General features: G+C 43.7%; 1 long non-coding RNA gene across 1 annotated transcript; it reads right to left on the reverse strand.

Annotated features, from left to right (window-relative positions):
• Positions 1-9: 9 nt before the first annotated feature.
• Positions 10-2,056, reverse strand: LOC142008909 (uncharacterized). Its single transcript, XR_012644266.1, has 3 exons — positions 1,865-2,056; positions 327-392; positions 10-23 (listed from the first exon to the last, which is right to left on the reverse strand). It is a non-coding gene; the product is annotated as an uncharacterized LOC142008909 (long non-coding RNA).
• Between the last annotated feature and the right edge of the window lie 6,036 nt (positions 2,057-8,092).

Raw genomic sequence — 8,092 nt, forward strand, 5'->3', positions numbered from 1 at the left:
TAAATAAAGACCAGATACTGCTCCTGCAAGAAAGAAAGAAAGAAAGAGAGAAACCCTTGGATTTCAGCATGAGTAAAATCAAGCTGCATCCTATTATAGCCAAATAAGTTGTAAAGTTACAGCAACCCTAAAAGCAACTATTTTTAAAATAAGACATGTTCCTAAATTATGACAGATACTCTTGCAGCCTTTTAATAAAAAGACTTAAGCTTCAAAAGTGAAATGTATGTTTAATATTATTTACGCATTTTTCCTCATACTCTGCTTCTTTAATTTTACTCCAGCAATTATATCACACAGAAAAGAGGACACAAACAACCATGTACCAGAACTAACTGTTAAGAACGATGAGATTCTTTGCTGCCAGCCAGGGTCTAACTCTGGGTCCAATCCTGTTGAAGACAATGGGAATTTTGCCATTGAGTTAAATGGGAGCACCATTGACAACAAGGTTTCATAAATCAGTTACATGATCTATGTGAAGGTTTTGGGACTTCTTTGGCTTTTTGCACCCTGCAAGAACTAAATAAAATGTTGTTATTTTCTATTATTTGGTATTTACAGATTTGTGTAGTCAAGTGGAGAAAACATGTAAATAACATTTTCTGGGGGATTCACACAATCATCAAACATAGAGGGTGCGTCTACACTTGCATTCCTCTTTTGAAAGACGTAAGCAAATGAAGTAAACCGAAAATGCAAATTAGGTATAAATTTGCATATTTAGCACCTCATTTGCATATTCTAATTTCAAAAGAGCTTCTTTCGAAAGAAGAAAGCCAGTGTAGACAGTGCTATTTTGAAACTAAACCCATCTTCAAAAGAATTCTTCTTACCTTTATTTAATGGGAAGAAGGATTCTTTCGAACATTGGGGTTTACTTTCAAACGAGCAGTGTTTACACTGGCTTTCTTCTTTCAAAAGAAGCTTTTTAGAATTAGAATATGCAAATGAGGTGTCAAATACGCAAATTTATATCTCATTTGCATTTTCGATTTACCTCATTTGCATACCTGTTTCGAAAGAGGAATGCAAGTGTAGACGCACCCATACAGCTATCTATTTCCTTGACTGCTATGTTCACGAATGTTGCCTAATACTTGTCGTATTTCACAGGTGTTACAATTAGGAAAAAGAGAAGAATCATTATTAAGCAACATTATTAAAAAGGATTTTTAAACACGAGCCCAGCAAAAGAAAGTACAGGAGACAATGCTCAGCAGATCACTGGAAATCAATAATCATCATCATGTCAAGGACAATCAGACCGAGTCAAGCCCAGTTTGCCCTACGTTCCTGAGCTATGTCTACACTGCAGAGCTATTTGGGGATACGTTGGTATCTCAAAATAGATACTCCATGTCTATGAAACACACCCATTATTTTGAACTATTTTTCAAAATAACAGGTGTGCTATTTCGGCATCCCTGTACACCTTGTTGCAGGAGGAGTAAGGGATGCCTCAAAATAGCCTATTTTGAAATAAACACAAAATAGTAATACACAATTTGCGTAGCACAAATTGCCTATCTTATTTGGAGTTTAGGATCCAGTGTAGCCGTAGACTTGAAGAGTCCCATTGAGTTCACTGAGTGAGAAGAGATGGATTTAAATGTAATACTATTTTTAAAGGTATATTTTATCATGCTCAGCTAACTCAAAAACAGAAAAACTTATTTGACTCTTCTAAAAATAAATCAACTTTGGGACTGTAATAAAGGTGTGGGAAACTAATCTTTGTTTATTTGCTTCTGTGACATGTCATTGGCCTGTGTTGTAAAAAAAAAATATATCCTCACATGGCACAAGGGTCATTTTCCAGGGATTCCAGGAGCTCTGTGACTGAGGGCTTGTCTATACTTACTAGTAGATTGTAGTAGTAGTAGCATCCTTCAGTCTACGTAGACTATGGATTGCGCCCTTCGTAGTTCCGTTCGGCATCCTCATTTGCAGCGTCATCTGTGACTGTGAAGACCCACACGAGAGTGACCGTCCTTGCTGCATCTGTTGCATATGTAATGGGTGTCTGGCAGGTCCTTGCTGTGCCTTCTGTGGGCTCGCTTCTCCTTCGCTAGCTGTTTGATCCTCAACTCACCCTTCTGAAGGCCCTTGTATAGTTCCTGCCTCCATCTGCTGCGATCATCTGCCAGCTCCTCCCAGCTGTCTGGCTTGATGTCTACTTCCCTGAGGTCTCTCTTGCAAACATCTTTGTAGTGCAGCTGGGGGCATCCGGGAGGTCTTTTGCCAGAGGCTAGCTCGCCATACAGGATGTCTTTTGGGATCCTTCCATCATTCATCTGTGGACGTGGCCAAGCCAGCGGAGCCGCCGCTGCCTGAGGAGGGTGTGCATAGGTGGGATTCCAGCTTGCTCAACGCTGGGGAGATCTATTTTCTGGAGATCAGTTTAGTGGGTCTAGTAGGGACACACAAAATCAATTGCTGCTCACACTTCTGTTGACGCCAGTACTCCACACAGTCATGAGGAATAATGGAATTGTTTCTCCAGATACGCTCCACAGTGGGTATGCCACAGTAAATCAGAATAATTTACATTCACTACCGCTATGTTATTTGTGTACCTGGAATGACATAACTTTGTTTGACTTTGCCCTGCCAACGTAGACCTGCTCAGGGTCCAGGCCAACCACAGCAAGTTTCAGCTGAAGTTAAATATTCTGGGAGATTTATGAGTAACTCATTTTTGGGTGATGTAAATAAGAATCATAGAATTATAGAACACGAGAACTGGAAGGGACCCTAAGAGATCATCGAGTCCAGTTCCAGGCCCTCTTGGCAGGACCAAACACCATCAACATTATTGTCCGTAAATGTAATCAAACCTTTTGTACCAGTGACTGGCTGAACAAAAAATAGGACTCACTAGACTTGTAAATTCTAAGGTTTCACACTGTTGTTGTTCAGTTTTGTTACAAAAAAAAAAATCTACCTTTGTAAATTGCACTTTTGTAATGAAAAGATTGCATTATAGTACTTGTGTGAGGTGAATTAGAAAAAAACATTTATTTTGTTTATTTTTACAGTGAAAATATTTGTAATAAAAATAATATAAAGGCAACACTGTACACTTTGTATTTTGTGTTGTAAGTGAAATAAATACATGTGCAAATTTGAAAAACCTCCCAAATATTTATAATAATTTCAACAGGTATTATATTGTTTAAGAGTGGACTTAAATCTGTGCAGAGGTGGAAAGTAACTAAATACAAATACTTAGGTGCACTACTCAAGTATGCTTTTCAGGATTTGTGCTTTATTCAAGTAATATTTTTACAAATACTTTGACTTTTACTCAAGTCATTTTAACAGAAAATATTGTACTTTTTACTCCACTACCATTTCCAGAAGCGCTCAGTTACACGCTGCTTTCAACACACCACTGACACTTGCACAAGCCAGCATTCTGATTGGCTGAAGTACAGCCACGTGCGCAAAGCATCCAATCATCACACAGTGACCACTGATTTTAGAAAATAACCAATCAACAAGCACAATGGCCCTGTCAATAATGTAGCTTTTAAAAGGGTTCTTCAACACCTCCCAGATGGAAAACAGTATCTATGCAAGGGTGGGGGCCCTGAGCCTCGGGGCTGGATCCAGCAGGCAGGGAAGAAGCATGGTGCTGCCCATTCCTGCTCTCTCTCCCCCTGGCTGGGGGAATGTGCTGCTGGAAACTGCCCACAGGAGGGTTTCTTGGCTGATCCTATTGGACAGATTTTGGCCAAGAGGAGCAGCAGAGGGCAGTACCTGGGAGTGGCAGGGAGCATGGAGCCAGGTAATTGCCCCCCCAATGCCCTCATGGCCAGCCCCTGCAACCACATCCCGCTCCCCACCCAGCTCCCCCAGCCCCAGTCAGCTCCTGACCGCTTCCTTGCTCCTGCGCTTTCACCACTGGCCAGATCCCTACCCCCAGCTCACCCCTGCACCCTACCTCCCACCCTGACTAGGAATGAAAATCCCATTTAATTGGTTAACCTGTTAAATGGTAAATTTAACCAGTGAACTGATTAAACGGGGCAGGGAGCTGGGGTGCCCCTGCTCATGGCGCACCGGGGACCAGGGCTACTTGGAGCATCCTAACCTGCAGCACCCCTGTGGGTGGAGGGCACTCCAGTGCAGCCAGATCAACCCTCATCTGCAGCAGCCCAGTCTGGGAGTGTCCCCACATGGCCCGAGAAGCTCCTGTCCACAGCAGCCTGGAGGTGCCATGGGGCAGGGTGGTCCAGCTGGGCCAGAGCAGTCAGTCCCTCTCCTTGGTGGTCCTGGACTCACTGTGGGCGGGGCTGTTCTAGTTGGGCTGAAGCAGCCCTGGTCACAATGCACCCCACAATAATTTGAAATTTCTATAATTTGACCCCTGTATTTAATTCGGTCATTCTTAAACTTTATAAATGAAGGTTGAGACTATATTTAAATTCCAGATTTGAAATACAAAGGTATGGTACCAGAGAGATAGCCATGTTAGTCTATATATACATATGTATGTCTTTTTGTTTTCAAAGGTGTAGTACGTGCGTGCATATACAGTATATAATACACACACGTGTGTGACTGCATAACTGGTTGGATAACTGTTTGCAAGAGGTAGTTATGAACGCCACACAGTAAGGTTGGAAGGATATAACAACTGGGGTTCCACACGGATCAGTTTTGGAGCCAGTTCCATTCAATATCTTCATCAGTGATTTAGATACTGGCATAGAGAGTATGCTCATCCAGTTTGCAGATGATACCAAGTTGGGAGGGCCTGCAAGTGCTTTTGAGGACAGGGCCAGAATTCAAAATGATCTGGGCAAACTGGAGAAATGGTCTGAGGTAAATAGTTCAATAGGGACAAATGCAAATTACTCAACTTAGGGAGGAACAACCAGTTTCACATACACAATGGGAAGTGACTGTTTAGGAAGGAATACTACAGAAAGGGATCTAGGGGTCACAGAGGACCACAAGCTGAGTATGAGTCAACAGTGTGACACAGTTGCAAGAAAAGCAAATGTGATTCTGGGATGCATTAGCAGGAGTGTTGTGCCCAAGACAGGAGAAGTAATTCTTCTGCTCTGTTCTGCACTGATTAAGCCTCAGTTGGAGTACTGTGTCCAGTTCTGGGCACCACATTTCAGGAGAGATGTAGAGAAATTAGGAAGTGTCCAGAGAAGCACAACTACAATGATTAAAGGTCTAGAAAATATCACCTGTGAGAGAAAATTAAAAATATTGGATGTGTTTAGTTTGGAAAAGAGAAGGCTGAGAAGGGTCATGACAGCAACACTGAAGTACCTAAAAGGGTTTTTACAAGGAGGAAGGTGATAAATTATTCTCCAAGTATATCAACCACAAGAACAAGAAGCAATGGGCTTAAATTGTAGTAAGAGAGGTTTAGGTTGGACATTAGGAAAAATTTCCTGCCAGGGTGAATAAGTACTGGAATAAATTGCCTACCTTGTTTGTAAACTCTCCATCATTACAGGAGGAAAAGCTCAGTGGTTAGAGCATTAGCCTTGTAAACCCAGCATTGTGAGCTTAATCCCTAAGGGGGCCTTTTGAGGATCTGGGGCAAGTTAGATAAAAAAAATCTGTTTGGGATGGTGACACATCCTGCTGTGAGTGCTGCGGACTGGACTCAATGACCTCTTGAGGTCCCTCCCAGTTCTTTGAGATATATAGATATATATGTCAAGATATTTAACAACAGTTTGGATAAATATCCAACAGGGGTGGTATTGATGGTGCTTAGTCCTTCCATGAGGGCAAGGAACTGGATGACCTCTTGAGGTCTCTTCCAGCTCTAGGGTTCTATGATACACACACACACACGTGTGTGTGTGTGTGTGTGCGTGCGCATATATGCATACATACATATTTATGTATATAATACATGTGAAAAATAATGGTTCCCTGTGGCTGTGTCTACACCTCTCGCCCTTTCAGAAGGGGCATTTAAATGACATGGATCAGACCTGGGTAATGAAGTGCTGATGTGAATATTCAGCACCTCATTATCATAATGGCAACCAGTCGCACTTCGAAAGTGCTGCTTTCGACATGCAAACGGGCCAGGTAGATGTGGGCACTTTGAAATAAACCCCAGACTTTGAAATTCCCTTATTTCCAATTCGTTTTGGGAATAAGGGAATTTCAAAGTCTGGGGCTTATTTTGAAGCACCTATATCTACATGGCCAGTTTGTTTTTCGAAAGCAGCACTTTCGAAGTGCAACTGGCTGCCATTATGCTCATGAGGCACTGAATATTCATATATGTGCCTCATTAACCATGTCTGATCCATGTAATTTAAATGTCCCTTTCAATAACTCAAATATTTAACCAGCGATTATCACAGAAACAGCTACTTTTTACTTCTGGATACTTGAGTACAGTTAAGCCACAACAAGTTTGCCCTTTTACTCAAGTAGTTTTCCAGACGCATACTTTCACTTTTATTTATAGTTACGTTTTGCAGAGTAGCCATACTTTTACACAGGGGACATTTTACTTTTTCCACCATTGAAACTGTGATTACTTAGGACTAACTTTTAATTGAGTTCATTTGTTTTGAGTTAATCACTTGAGTTAACTGCAATTGACATTCCTAAAGTTCATATGAAATAATTTACTGGACAGCAAGATAACCTCTCTTAATTAAGACAAACTTTGCATAAGGATTCGTTAGTTATCTATAGACTACAATAAAATACAAAAATGTGAATGTTACTTTACTTTAAAACTATGTACATACCATATTCACAGCTGTTAGATGAGATGACCTCCTGAAATATCTTCTAACCCTGATCTTCTATGATTCTATAGCTACGCTGGCAGAGTTTTTGTCTGGAGATACCTTGCAAAAAATCTTCTGTCAACAGAGCTCGTACAGGCCACAGAGAGGGTCGAAAGAGCAGTCTGCTCTCTCAACAAGCAAGCTGCTGGACTGCCCGGCTGGTCTAACAGCAAAACAGTCACCTGCAACCACAGCAGACAAGGTCACAGATCATCATTTCCTTCTGGGAGCCCCAGTGAGATGCACCCTTAAAGGGACCCCCCAGACACCTGTTCCCTGCTGATGCTGTGGGTGTGCCTATGGCTTGAGAGACAGCACAGCTAGAGCAGGCCTTTGGGTCTTTCTGGGAGACACAGCTCATCCCACGGAGCCATGGTGCCAGAGTAGCCCCCAGGTTAGTGCTGGCCCCACACAGAGGTGCTTCAGCAGCTGCAAAACCCCCAAATGACTGTCCTCATCTTCCTCATGGAAGGCAAGCCTGATACCGCTTGCAAAGACCTTGTTGTGGCTGAAGGACAGTCACACCTATGTCCCCCCTCCCCAGGTGGATCTGGAGGCATTGCACTGGGAGCAGCTGGTCTTGGAGCAGCGGGATGACCAGCAGTGGCTCCAGAACAATGAGAAAGGCCACCTTCCTGGACCTCTGTGCCTGACTTGCCCCTGCCCTTGGGAGACAGGACACTCAACTGTGGCCCACCATCCCCATGGAGAAGTGGATTGCAGTCACCCTCTGGAACTTCACCACCCCCAACACCTACTACTCAGTGAGCAACCAATTCAGCATGGGCAAGTCCACCACCGGGGCCCTTCTCATGAATGTAAGGCACTCTCGGGCTGCCATCCCTGCATGGGGCTGGTGTCCTGCCCAAGCAGGACCCACAGGAAACAGGGTCAGGAGTGTGAGGGGTCTGGGACAAGCCCTGTCACTAGAGGGCTGTGCCATTCAACTCTCCCACAGCCCTGCTGCTGGGGGAGCAGTCTCACGGGAGGGATTCCCAGAGAGTCCAGGGGGGCAAGAGGAGGCTGGGGATCCTCCCCCTGGGGCCCAGGGACTCCCTCCCTCAGTCACCAGTGTGTATGTTCAGTCCCTTCCCTCTGCAGGTCATGATGGATATCAACACCATCCTGATGCCGAAGGTCATCCATATGAGAGAGGTGGACGCAGTCATGGCCAGATTTGCCACCCTGGGGTTCCCAAACTGCATCAGGACTACTGATGGGACCCACATCCCGATCTGTGCCCCAGAGCAGAGTGTGGCCAAATATATCAACCTCCAGTGCTACTTTTTGATGGCGCA

Source organism: Carettochelys insculpta, chromosome 2 (genome assembly GCF_033958435.1).
Source record: "Carettochelys insculpta isolate YL-2023 chromosome 2, ASM3395843v1, whole genome shotgun sequence".
In the NCBI taxonomy this organism is placed as follows: domain Eukaryota; kingdom Metazoa; phylum Chordata; order Testudines; family Carettochelyidae; genus Carettochelys; species Carettochelys insculpta.